Source organism: Odocoileus virginianus, chromosome 3, assembly GCF_023699985.2.
Source record: "Odocoileus virginianus isolate 20LAN1187 ecotype Illinois chromosome 3, Ovbor_1.2, whole genome shotgun sequence".
NCBI lineage: Eukaryota > Metazoa > Chordata > Mammalia > Artiodactyla > Cervidae > Odocoileus > Odocoileus virginianus.
Window position 1 is genome coordinate 19,670,765 of NC_069676.1, and position 14,411 is coordinate 19,685,175.

The 14,411-nt window shown below is 42.9% G+C and overlaps 1 protein-coding gene across 1 annotated transcript in view; it reads right to left on the reverse strand.

Moving 5' to 3' along the window:
• Nucleotides 1-12,069, reverse strand: part of RAD50 (RAD50 double strand break repair protein) — a 249,957-nt gene extending 237,888 nt beyond the window's left edge. The window contains exons 1-2 of the mRNA XM_070465048.1: nucleotides 11,981-12,069; nucleotides 3,465-3,576 (exon numbers count right to left, since the gene is read on the reverse strand). The gene's annotated coding sequence lies outside the window, so the exon portion shown is untranslated. The remainder of the gene's footprint in view (nucleotides 1-3,464; nucleotides 3,577-11,980) is intronic.
• Nucleotides 12,070-14,411: the final 2,342 nt, after the last annotated feature.

Consider the following 14,411-nt stretch of genomic DNA (forward strand, 5'->3'; position numbering starts at 1 on the left):
GGGAGATTAGGGAGGCAATAATTAGGGGTACAGAGTTTTTTTTTAGGGGTAATGAAAAATGTTTTAAGTTGACTTTGGTGATGAATACACAATTCCATGAACATCCTAAAAACCACTGAATGTACATTTTAAATGGGTAAATTGCACAGTATGAGAAATATATTTCAATAAAGCTGTTTCTTAAAAAGAAGACATGACACCATAAAGAAGACATCACACCATAAAACTCCTCAAAAAGAACATAGGTAAAACATTGTCTGACACAAATCATACCAATGGTTTCTTGGGTCAGTCTCCCAAGGCAATGGAAATAAGCAAAAATGAACAAATGGATCCTAATCAAACAGCAAAGGAAATAACAGACAAAACAAAAAGATGACCTAAGGACTGGAAGAAAATATTTGCAAATGACATGACCAACAACAGCCTAATTTCCAAAATATACAAACAACTCATACAACTCAATAACAAAAAAACCCCAAACAACCCAACTGAAAAGTGGGCAAAAGACCTAAATAGATATTTCTCCAAAGAAAGCATGCTCACTGTCACTAATTATTAGACAAATGCAAATCAAAACTACAATGAGGTACCATCTCACACTGGTCAGAATGGCAATCATTAAAAAAATCTGCAAATAACAAATGCTGGAGAAGGTGTAGAGAAAAGGGAACCCTCTGACACTGTTGGTGGGAATGTAAATTAGTGCAAACACTAGAAAATAGTATGCAGGTTCCTCTAAAAACTAAAAATAGAGTTGTCACATGATCCAGCAATTCCTTTCCTTGGCATATATCCAGACAAAAGTATAATTCAAAAATATACATGCACCCCTATGTTCATATCAGCACTATTCACAATAGCCAAGACACGAAAACAACCTAACTGTCTACCTAACTGTCTTTGGATGGATAAAGAAGATATACCATGTATATACAATGGAGTATTAGTCATAAAGAATAAAATAATGCTGTTTGCAACAACATGGATAAACCTAGAGATTATCACACTAAGTGAAATAAGTCAGAACGAGAAGGACAAATAACATACAGTATCACTTACATGTGAAATCTAAAATATAACACAAATGAACATATCTATGAAACAGAAAGACTCACAGATATAGAGAACAGACTTGTGGATGCCAAGAAGAGGGGGCATGGGTGAGGGAAGGATGGGGAGTTGGGATTAGCAGATGCAAACAATTATTAATATATACAGAATATACAAATAACGAGGTCCTACTATATAGCACAGGAAACTATATTCAATATCCTATGATAAACCATGATGGAAAAGAATATGAAAAATAATACATATATGTATAACTGGATATATATATATATGTATAACCCATTTTGCTGTACAGAGAAGAAACTAACACAGCATTTTAAATCAACTATACTTCAATAAAATTTTTTTAAAAAGAGGACACAGAAAAAGTACTCCACAATCCCAAGTTAGTGACTGTGATTTCTGAGACTGCTGTATAAATCTATCAGTTTGAAACACCTAGAATTAATCTGTCCTCAAGGCTGTCCTGAGTGGCCTGAGGATAAGTGCCCTAAAGCAGTCCCACAGGACAAAGGACAGTTTTTCTTTCAAGGACCACAGTTTTAACTGTAATATTTTAAAACATTCAGATATTAGCAGGTACTTATTAGTGACCTGGTTTATAAAACAGCTGATCTTGACAACAATTTAGACTTGGGTTGTGTCAGTTTTACTAGAACTAGGCTGAGAAAGATTTACGCTTAGAGTTTGTCCGTTTGTTTCCCCTCAAACAGGTCACCAAACCTCCCAGGTGCAGAGGAAGATTTCAGATTTTTTAAATCAACCCTTTCCAATTTATGGAGGTTACTGGTTCTTCAGATGAACTACTGAACTACCCTGCATCAACTGGTACACATAATGATGCCCATAAGGCAAACAGTAATAAAGGCAAATTTTACCAGTGTGTGCCAACAGTTCAGGTTAAATAAAATATGAAAAGAGAAGTGTATTACAGATACACGTATGCAAATATAAATCATCTTCTACCTGTAGGTGGCCAGTCTAACTAAAAAAAAATAATTTTATTTATTTGCGGGGGGCTGTACTGGGTCTTCGGTGCAGGGCAGGCTTCTCTCTAGCTGCAGCGAGCAGGGGCCACCCTCTAGGGCACGCAGGCTTCAGTAGCTGTGGCACACAGGGCAATAGTTGTGGATCAGGGGCTTAGCTGCTCTGCCGCATATGGGACCTTCCCAGATCAGAGGTGGAACCCATGTCTCCTTCACTGGCAGGCGAATTCTTTGTCACTGAGCTATCAGGGAAGGCGCAGCCTAAGTTTCTGATAGCAGGCAAGAGCTTCAGAGACCTTGGGCTGCCACTCTGGCTTGTTACATTTTCGCTCTGAGAGTAATCTAATCTCTGAGTCCTGGCTTCCACATTCGAAACAAATGAATTGTATCACTTATTTGACCAAGTTTGCAGGGAGACTGAATAAGCTGTAAACCGTGGGGCATAGTGCCTAACACACAGAGGCTTGAGGCAAAGCTGGCGCGGATTGCGGTGAAGGTCGAGGGAACATCAAGTTCCTCGCGAAGACTTGTGACACCGAAAGGGAAGATGTCCCGAGACTCTTGTCGGGCAGGGCCCCGAAGGGGCTGCAGCTCAGGGAAGGACACCACCGTACCTAGCAGATGCTGAAAATCAAGGAAGGCCTTTGCGAGACCCCATCAGAACGCCAAGAGGTGGGGTAGCAGTCCTCAGCGTTACAGACAGAAAGTATTCTTATCACCAAATATAAAACTTAGAATTACTGCCTGCTGGGGACAAATCTCACAAATGGAGGTAAAATAGAACAGAAACAATCTCTACTCCAACTGCTCAGATTACAACACTAATGGTGGTTTTTAGGACAGATAAACTAGAGCTGTGAAATTACCCAATGTGGGATCGGGGGGAGACCAGGGGGAGAAGCCCTCTGTGGGGGCAACAAGGTCAGGGTGAGGAGAAAGAAACCCTGGGCCTTCCTGGCCCAGGGGTGTCTCTCCAGCAGTGCAGGAACAACCTGTCCAGTGAGCAGCTGCAAAAAGGACCACAAAGTCCATGCAGAGAACACCGAGTATTTCCAACTTACCACACACTTGCCGAATTAAAGGGACAGCCTGGGTGGGTACCATCTCCCAGGATGACAAAAGGGACAGGCCCAAGGAGCATAAGTGAAGGGGTACCACACTCCCAGTGCAGAGGATGACCACCTGGCCCTCCATTCCCTTATATTCCAGTAATATATTCCAGTAACATTCCAGTAATATTTCTGGTTTCACTGCTATTGCTTTTCTGTTTTTATAAACAAACTGTGAAAATCAACAAACTACCTCCAAATCAAACAAGTGTGGTCTATACCAATCCTATATAACAACAACAACCAGTAATGTGGAACAAATAAGAGAAAAACTCTGGTCAAGCTGGAAGCTCACCCATGGCTGGTGGCTGGCATTCTTGTCTTCAGGAGGAGGGAGTCCATTTTCTTGTTTGCTGCCCAGCCTCGTCACTGCCTGCAGTGCAGGGAAGCCCAGGGCCTACCGCCATCTGCAGGCAAAACAGAAAAAAACACAAGTTACGGCTCAAATCACCCACCTGAAGCCCTCCTGCCTGGGCTGAAACACCTGGGTCCTGTCCAGGTGCAAGAAACAGAACTCACTCAGTTCTGCATCTGGGATCCCACCACAGAGCTGAGACATGGTAAAAATTCTGAACAATCAAGGGCTCAAGTACATCTTAACAATATCAGCAAACCCTTATATGGGGCTCACCATGTGCCAGACATTGCTCTGAATGCCTTATATTTATTAGCTCATTTAATCCTCATAAAAATTAGGTGGATGTTTTAGGAGGTCTCTGCCAATTTGCCTGATTATTGAGTTAAGCTGAATAACTAAAATGAAAAACTTGGTAATACCTGATTTCAAAGAAGGGTCAGATAAAACTCTGGGACAGATTCTGAACATCCCCCAGATCATCCATCCCCTGAATATTTATCAAATGCCTGTTATGGAGCAGACACTGCTCTAGGACCTGGGAATAACGGCATGAACGCAAAGGACAAAGTCCCTGCTCTCACAGAGCTTCCATTCTGGTGGAGGGAAGCCACAATAGAGGAGGTGATAAATGTTGTACAGAAGAAAAAAGCAGGGTAAAGGGGATAGAGGGTGATGACCATGCTGCTAATATTCATTCATTTATTCATTCATTTCCAAGTGCTTACTGACCATTCGCCACAAGCAGACTCTGTACTGAGATGCACTGATGGGATGAAAATAGACGTGGCCCCTGACTGTAAGGGTTACTTACTCATACTGGAGACGCATATGACCACCTAAGTAAAAGCAAAGATGTTAACCTGTAGAAGGTGTGATAGCAGAACGGCGCGGGTCCCAGTGAGAGCATCTTAGGGAGCTCAGGAACCTGGGATGGAGTGGGAGAAGGAGAAGCACCCTTGGTAAAAAGCAGACCATGTGCAAAGGCTGGATCACAGACAGCAGGGCAGAGGCAGAGTGGGGAGATGGGGAATGGAAGGAGTGAGGAGGGCTGTGGCCCTTGCTTGGCACTTCCAGCCACAGGAGGTCCTTACCCCTTGAGGAGAGCACCGCACCAGGGCCTCAGGCAGAGAAGTAACATGGTTGGATGAGTGCGTTTTTAAACGATTACATTATGTGGTAGACTGAATAATGGTCTAATGGTCTTGCCAAAGAAGTCAATATCTAAATCCCCGGAAGCTATGACTATATTGCCTTACAAAGGCAAAAAGAGCACTGGAGATATGATTAAGGATCTCAAGATGGGGAGATTGTCCAGGTGGACCCAATGGAATCACAAGTGCCCCTGTAAGAGGGAGGCAAAGTGAGATTCAGAAGATGAGCGTCAGAGTGTTGCAGCATGAGAAACACTTGTTAGTTTAGAGGTGGAGGAAGGGTCTATGAGCCAAGGAATGCAGGAAGCCGCCAGAAGCTGGAAAAGTCAACAGAGTGATTCTCCTCCAGGAGCTCCAGAAGGAAAAGGACACTTCTGAAAACTGCAATGGTAACATAATACATTTGGATTGTTAAAAGCTACTAATTTTGTGTTCATTTGTTATAGCAACAATACACTACTACACATTGGCTTCTGTAAAACACAGATTATAAGTAAGGGAAAGTGGAGGCAGGGACCAGCTGGAGGTCACTGTGTCCCCCAGACAAGAGATGGGAGAGCCTGAACAACAGCAGTGGCAGAGAGGTGAAGAGGAGCAGGAGGACCCCAGGAGGGGAGGTATTGGCCAGTCAAGTTCCAGACATCACTGGAATGCTGAAGCAGGCTTTCTTTAGGCTCAGGACCTGCCCAGCTCACCCTAGGCAGAGAACACCACCCTCTGCAGAAGAAGTTTGCACAGGGCTGTAAGACCACCTCCAGACACAGACACCATTTGTTCAACTGACAGGGACCTGCCAACCCCTTTCCCACAAAGAAGTCCAGGGACTTCCAGGAATATGCTCTAAGAAGTAACAACCTAGGAATTTCTACCAGGAAAAATGTAGCAAGTGTTCTGGCCAAGCATGAGGCCTTGCTGTGAACCTTTTTTTCTTCCTAAGAGAGATTTTGTAATCCTGGAAAGGAGGCATCCGAAATTTAAATATACATATCTTAAACCCATGTGAAACAGAAACATGGTTTTACCCAACATGTAGAAATTTCATGGTCAGTAGAATAATGCAGAAATTACAGAAAGAGAATAAAGGAGAAACTAGGACACCCTCTCTCACCATCTCCTCCATTCCTATCTAATGATTCAGATCTGCTAAGAAAGTGGGATTCTAATCTGGCCCAACCTAATAGGGCTACTGAGAAGAAGAGGCAATAAAAATTATTTCAGGGAATTTTAGATATATCCTGTTTTACTCCAAAAGTATAAATATAGACACATTAAGAATACCTTGGAGGACACTGAGTGGTAACCAGAAGTCTCGTCAACCTCCTGTGGCTCTGCAGACCACAGAGACTGGGCTGGATTCTGGGAGCATACATACAAGGACGCAGGAGTGCCTACAGACGCCAAAATACCAGGCAGTCCTGAATGTTCAAATGGGTTCATTTTAAAACAGTTATTTGTATAAACTGTTTTTCTGTTGACAAAAGTGACATGTTTATTAGTGGAAAAAACAAAAATTTCCTGTAGTCCCAATGGTTCAGAGGTAACTTATTTGTAAATATTTCTTCTAATAATTTTTGAGATTCTCACACACAGACATACACACAAACATACACTTTCTAACAATATTAGGATACTGTGCATATTTTTCTTTTGCAACCAGCTTTGTTTTATCTAATAGTATACAATTTTTCCATGTCATTAAATACACTTTTAATAGTTGGCACTATTCTATCACTATTTTTCCGTGGTATCAAAATCTCTTAATTAATCCCTAACTGCTGGACAACTGACTGGTTTCTAATTTCATGATAACAGAAGTCAGACTGGAAGGAACAGCCCCATCTATAAGAAAACCTCCTCACTTAAAATCTGTGTGTGAAACTCAGATTATTTTTCAGGGTTGTGTTTCACACCTTTCAGCCATCCATATATCACTATTATTATTTTCCCATAATTAAATGTCATATATACTGTACTTAACATTTCTCTTTAAATCAACTCATTTCTACCCTTAAATAAATGTTTTAAAAGCAAACCTTATATACTACTGTAAATGGAAAGCCAGCATTAAATGCCATAAATGAAGGCAGTCATAAGACTAAGTACAATGGAAAACACAATGGTGTCATGAAAATATAGTTATATTGCTATCGCTTTGCTCATCCTTTCATATCAAGTGGGAGATTAGGAAGGCTTAACATGGTGTTAAAGACATACTCGTACCAAGCTGAGATTTTTCTCCTTCCCGTGATCAGAAGACTGGAAAGGAATCAACCAGAGGAATAACTTTCTCACCATGGGAGTCAGTGTTACGTAATGCTGCAAATATACCCCTCCTAGAATTATACCCTGTACTACCTGAAAAAAGCTCAAAGGCAAACGTGTTTTAGGATACATGCTGAAAGTAGAATTACTGGGATAAAAACATATGGACACTTTAAGAAGATTTTGATAAACTCCATCCAAGTCAGTTTTACCATAGTTTTACTATTAGAGTGCCTGATTTACTTCACCCTCAAATACTGTCATAAACAAAAATGTTCAGCTTTGTAGTATAAGATATTCAGCAGCTGAATTTTTCAAAGCTATTTTCATATTCCTCTGGCCAGTTTCTGACGCAGGGGGGAAGGCAATTATATAAACTTTCAGCTAGTGATATTGCAAAACTGATATTGCACTTGGTTTAACCAAGCTAAAGTAAACTCAGTAAAATATGAGGAAGTGACTTTAGCATTTGCAAATAGTTTAGAATGCTTTTGTTCTGGCAAAGGTCAAATGAGGATCAGAATAGCATGGATTCCACATAATACTTTTGAGAAATAAAGAGACCCAGAGAGGCACTACTCTTGAGACACAAATCACTAAAAATTTTCAGTATGTCAATCAAAACTCTAAAATAAATATATGTTCAAGCCTTCCTATCTTGGTGTGATAGGTAATTCCAAATATGTTACAAATTAATGCAATTCTTAAGAGAAGACTTCTAAAATAGAAAAATAAAAATGCATTTTGAAGCATGAAGAATTAATAACAATAAGAAGCGTCCAGATTATTTCAATAATTCTCAGGCAGACACACACATGTGCATGTGCCTGTGGGAGAAGAAGAGAATTAAAAACATGCTAAAATGTTTCTTATGTTTGGGATGAAATTGGAGATTTTAATTAATTTTTAGCATTTGTAGGAAAATGTTTACCTATGCTTAGGGCTCCTAATAGGATACAGAATTCCAAGTCACTGAATGAAATTAAGGAAGGAAAGAATGAAGCCAAAGACACCTTGATGATTTCAGATGTCATAAGAAAAAAGAAACAATATATAAATAACACAACTCAATAACAAATACAATCAAGTTTTCCAAACAGATATGAACAGACATTACTCCAAAGAAGATATACAAATGGTTAATAAGCACATTAAAAGATGCTCAATATCATTAGTCATCCAGGAAGTGCAAATTAAAACCACAACGAGCTAGAAATTTACACCTGCTAGGATGGCTATAATAAAAAATATACACAAGTGTTGGTGAGGATGTAGACAAATTGAAACACTCATGCACTGCTGGTAAGAATGTAAAATGTTGCAGCTACTTGGGAAAAGTATGGCAGCATGGCAGCCCACTCCAGTATTCTTGCCTGGAGAATCCCATGGGCAGAAGAGCCTAGCAGGCTACAGTCCATATGGTCACAGACAGCCAGACACGACTGAAGTGACTTTGCATGCATGAACTGGAAGTTTAAACACAGACACACCATATGATCCAGCAATTCCACTTTTATTAATAGGTATATACCCAAGAGAAGTTAAAATATATGCTTACACAAAAATTTGTACGTGGGTGTTCACGGAAACATTATCGTAATAGCCAGAAAGCAAAAACAATCTAAATGTCCATCAACTGATAAATGGATAAACAAAATGCAGTATAGCCACAGGATGGAATATACTGGGCAATAAAAAGGGACAAATTACTGATACATGCTATAATGTGGATAAACCTCCAAAAGATTACTCTAAGTGTACAAAGCCAGTCACAACAAACCACATATTATACAATCTCATTTATACAAAATGCCTGAAAAAGGCAAGTATATAGAGGCAGAAAGTAGATTAGTGCTTGCCTAGGGCTGGAGAGGGGAATATTAAGGGCTGCTGGAGAGTGATTGCTAATGAAGTAATACAAATGTTCTAAAATTAGATTATGGAGATAGTTATACCTCCTGCAAATATATTATAAACCACTGAACTGTATCCTTTTAATGGGTGGATTTTATGGTATGTAAATTATATCTTAATAAAGGTGCTAATAATAATAATAAATGAAGACCATAAATAAAGTTAACAGATGGGTGACCAGACTAGGGGATGATTTATAACACTGCCATTCCATGAAGGATTATTTATAACACTGCCATTCCATGAAGGATTAATATTTTAGTGAGCATACCAATATATAAGGATCAAAATGAAAACCAGACAGAAAAATATCAGAAACCTAAAGGAAGAGCAAACGAGACAAATAGGCAATTCACAAGTGGCAGAACAATATGCGGTGCTCAACTAAAACAGAAATGGAGTTCTGCTTTAACTTACTAGTTTGACAAAAAATTAGTAAATTAGATAATAGTAAGTGCTGGCAGATGATGGGAAAGGGACCCTTCACGCACTCCTGATGGGAGAAAACTGATGAAGCCATTCTGCAGCACAAAGCAGCAGTTTTTAGTAAATGACATCATACAAGTATTCCAAAATTAGCAATCTATCTACCCATCTATCTATCTCAGAGAAGTTCTTGCTGGAGAACACATGGCTTTCTGGTGCAGCACTGTTTGTGGAAGCAAGGAGATGAAGATCACCTAATGTCTATTCCCAGGAGACTAGTTAAAAACTTGTGTACACTCTTCAGCATTGAAACATGTATATTATCTAGGGTGAAACAGATAACCAGCCCAGGTTGGGTACATGAGACAAGTGCTCAGGCCTGGTGCACTGGGAAGACCCAGAGGGATCGGGTGGAGAGGGAGGTGGGAGGGGGGACTGGGATGGGGAATACATGTAAATCCATGGCTAATTCATTTCAATGTATAACAAAAACTACTGTAATGATGTAAAGTAATTAGCCTTCAACTAATAAAAATAAATGGAAAAAAAATTTAAAAAAAAAAAAAAAGGAACACACTTAAAAAAAAAAACCAAAAAACTTGTGTACACCCTTGACAGAAAAGTACAAAACAGCCAGGAATAATGAACTAGACTCACACATATCAAGATGGTTTGACTTAAAAACATGATGCTGAGGGAAAAAAAGAAACAGTATGAGGGAATTATAGCAGTCTAGTGGTTAGGACTCCTGGTTCTCACTGCCAAGGGTCTGGGTTTGATTCTTGGGAAGTAAAATCCCACAAGCTACACAATGTGGCAAAAAAAAAAAAAGAGAGAAGCAAACAGTATGAGATTTATAGCACGATGGCTTTTATTCAGATAAAAGCAAAGCATGACATACCTTCCAAAGACACACATTTTCTGAGAAGATATAAGGAAAGATATAAGAACAAATATGTCACCATGCCTGCTCAAGTATGCAAGCATGGGAGGGAGGGTGTTGAGAAATGGAAGATAAAAAGAGGAAATAAAATAAAACAAAATGACTCTAAACAGACCAAGGATTAGAGTGTGCCATTAACTGAAGAGTATGAGCAATTTAGTTCTGAAGTCCTGACATCCAACGGAAAATAAAATCCCACGCATTATTTTCTTCTGAAAAACATAATAAAGTTCATCACATGCTAAACTAATGAATAATAAAGCCAGGAGAAAAGAAGGCACTGGGGAAGACAGAGGCTTGCCTGATCTTTAGTGGAGTCATTCAGTTTTCACCATCATGGAAGCAAGAACCTGGCAGGGTGAAAATGCTGTGGATGGTGTCCACTACAACCCTCTCCCTCTCCACCCACAGACAGAAGAGGAAAGGGAGAGAACCATGCACTACAGCTTAAATTTAGTTAACAGGAGAGAGAGAGAAGAGAGAGACATTATGGAATTATGAAGAAAAGGAACAGCTTGTTGAAAGTACACTGCAAAAATCAAAGAATCTGATCCTCTGGCTCATGATAAAGGTGGTATTTTCTAAAAACAGTGAATTTTCACCACCATCCTGAAGCATAGTACAAAAGAGGAACTCCATGTTTTAAAAATTAGGAAGGACCTATATCTTTGGTTATGGCTGTTTTCAAAGTTAAGCTTATTCAAGTTTTCTTTCAGTAATAGGTGTTATGATCAGGTACATGTGATTAGACTAAAATTGAGTCAAATGGGGTGGTGTTCTTGGTATTGCCTACAGAAACCATCTTCACTCAAATGTTAAATCAAGTGCCTGCAGATTTAATCACTTTACTCCTAACATTTAGTGTCTTCCCTCATCCACACAACTGGCTTTGCATATATTTTTTCTCTTGCCAGGGAATGGGGGGCACCCAAAAGCAGAGACTGTCCCAACAGCCTTGAGGAGGAGCCCAACTCTGAGCGGGCATACAAGACCTGGGCGTTCATCTTTCACCCTTCTGCTGGCGGACTCTGCACAGAAAGCGTCCTGTCTGGGATCTACTGAGTTTCAGTGCACCCACCCCTGACCGTTTCTGCCAGCCATGGATAGGGGCTCCTGTAGAGTCAGCCCGTTTTCACCTGGACAGAGCCTTGGGAAGCGGGTGGCATCCTGGCCTAGCTCCTCTCCATACCTACGACCAAGAGACTAGTCGCAAGCTTGGAGGGCATCCCAAGTGCGTGCAAGTGCACCAGATCTGAAAAGCTTAGCCAAACAAGCGAGGTTTGGGGCTGCGTGCGGAAACAGAGGAGTTTGATAGGTAAGAAGGGGTAAATTATGAATTCCTCCCTGCTGGGCTCAGGTGAGACACTTTTCTCAGCATTTTATATACATCCTCCCACTTTGATTTTTATCGAAACTCGGTGGGGGTGGGGGGTGGGGCAGGACGGGGAATGGTCGGGGCGGCATTCTACAGAAAAGAAAATGTGTGCTGGGAGGGGTGGCCTGGCTTGCACCCGCCCCACCTCGACCTCAAGCTGCCAGATCCTTGGCACGTTAGTCCGAGACTCGCCCAGGTCTTCCAGCCCGGCCTGGAGGACCAGAGCCCCGAAAGCCCCAGTAGAGCCGCATCTCAAGCCCTCCCAACCCCGCGGCAGGAACCCCCAGCCGGGCCTGCGAGCGTCCAACGGCCGCCTGGCGTCCCGCCCGCGCGGTCCGCAAGGAGGAGCCCGCGAGGCGACCGCGAAAGGGGCTGCGCTTACCTCGCCGGGTGCGGGCTGAGGCTCCGGCTCGCCCGCTCCAGGCTGGGCGCCCCGCACGGTGCGCCCCTCGCCCCGACGGCTGCCGCGCAGGCTCTGGACACTGCCACTTTCATTTTCCTCAACGCTCTCGGCAAGAAAGCGAAAGCGAAAACGGCCGAGAGGCGGGCCCGAGTGCGCGGAGAACGCGGAGCGCGGGCCGGCAGCCAGAGGCTGGGGCTCCAGGCCTCGGGTCTGCGCTCGGCGGTCCCGGCGGCGTCCCGGCTGGAGCCGCGTCCACCTGCGACGCTAAGCCAGCCCTTGGCGCACGTCGCGGCGGCGCAGCGTTCCCTCGGCCGCTACGCGGCCCGCGGCGCCTCTGTCCCCTGGCGCCGTTTCCCTCATCTGCCTTTCGTTGTTCAGCGCCCGCCGGGGCCTCGCGACTGCAGGCCGACCCGAAACCTGACTGCCCGCGGCGCTTCGTGGCTTTCTGGCCTGAGCAGGCGGGTGCCGGCCTGGGTGGCCGGGAGCACGTCACTGAGGGGTCCCCGTCGGAAGCGCTGAGGAAACTGGGGCGGGTTTCGCTCGCAGACCCCAGGGGTCCGGCGCTCCCCAGCCCAGACATGCGCACTGGTCCCTCGGCCGAGCTGGGGGCACCAGCAAGGCTACAGCCGGGTCCTGACCGTGAGGTACCAGGCTCTTCATCCTGGGTCAGCGGAGAACTAAAAGTCAGTGATGCCTGTGAGATGAGGGACGCTTCGTTTGATAAGGAAAACTGAAACTGCAAGTTTAAGGTTTGGACCCCCTGGCCTAAGTGGTGCCCATCAATACCCGAGGGTTTAGAGATTCCAGGTTCGATCAAGCACAGATTCTGGCACTTTTTGGCTGTGTGATTTAGAGCAAAATATTTACTCCTTTTAGCCTTAGTTTATTCTCCTGTAGGATGCGGATAAAAACCATACCTACCTCAGGGTTGTGGGAATTAAATTAAATGATATAAGGGAGAAAAAAAATACTTGGTATTTTCTATTAGGCTCTAGGTGGGTTCTGTGAGGGCAGTGATCAAGTTGTTTTTCTGGATGCTTGATAGACATTCTCTAATGATCAGCTGAAAAGCGATAGTTTTCAAAGTTTGAACCGTGTTACCTGGACTTAGAACTGAGGGGCAGGGGGAACACTGCAGTCTTTTTGGAGGGCACCTCACACTGAGCCTGACAATTAGCCCCTGTAATTATGCCACTGCTCCAAAATTTGACAGAAGTCTCTACAGCTTTGTCCAGCATCAGCCACTGACATCTGAAAGATACTTCTGTAGGCATTCCATAGAAACCAAAAAACACTGTCAAGACTCCATATTCTAAACACAATTTACCATGGGTTTGTTTGGTGTTTTTTTTTTTTATCACAGAGTGGTCTGATAACTGGAACAGAAAAACAAAACAAACCTCTTAATCTGCCAGAGTCACTTTGGTTTGCCTGTGTGTAATTTAGGCACGTTCCCTACACGATGGAGGTCTTCATCTGTGACTGATGTTGTGGCTTTTTATGTGTCCTGGCAGTGTTTCCCTCAAGAGCAGGTGGGGAACAGGGACAGGCCAAATGATGACCTTAGAAAAACACATGTCTGCCTCCAGAAGATGATGCTTTTGGTATGTAGTATGTAGCAAAAAAAAAAAAATCAAAACAGCATTAGAACCTCTCCCTTGTTAAAGGGCGATGATTCTTGACTCTGTAACAGCAAAGTAGACCTAAATCTGCTTCTGCATAAGAAATATATCTGGGAAATAGGGGGCAGGGAAAAGACAAGAAAAGACACTAGGAGATAAAGTCAAATCCTGGTTACCTTTTATAGATGTTACCCATGGGAACAGGGAGGTGCCAGGAGGTGAGGGCTAGCCTGGAGTCTTGGTGATTTCCCAAGGTCTAGATTTGGTCCTTGACCTTGTGGGATCAAAACTTTCATCTTTTCAGTGTTCCAGCTTTGGTTAAAAATCAGCGAAGTATAAAATCAGAATGCAAACTTACTGATTTCATTAACTATTTGCTAGACACTTATGTTCAGTTCAGTTCAGTTCAGTCCCTCAGTCATGTCTGACTCTGCAACCCCATGAACTGCAGCACGCCAGGCCCCCCTGTCCATCACCAACTCCCAGAGCCACCCAAACCCATGTCCATTGAGTTGGTGATGCCATCCAAACCATCTCATCCTCTGTCATCACCTTCTCCTCCTGCCCTCAATCTTTCCTAGCATCAGGGTCTTTTCAAATGAGTCAGCTGTCCGCATCAGGTGGCCAAAGTATTGGAGTTGCAGCTTCAACATCGGTCCTTCCAATGAACACCCAGGACTGATCTCCTTCAGGATGGACTGGTTGGATCTCCGTACAGTCCAAGGGACTCTCAAGAGTCTGCAAACACCACAGTTCAAAAGCATCAATTCTTCTGCACTCAGCTTTCT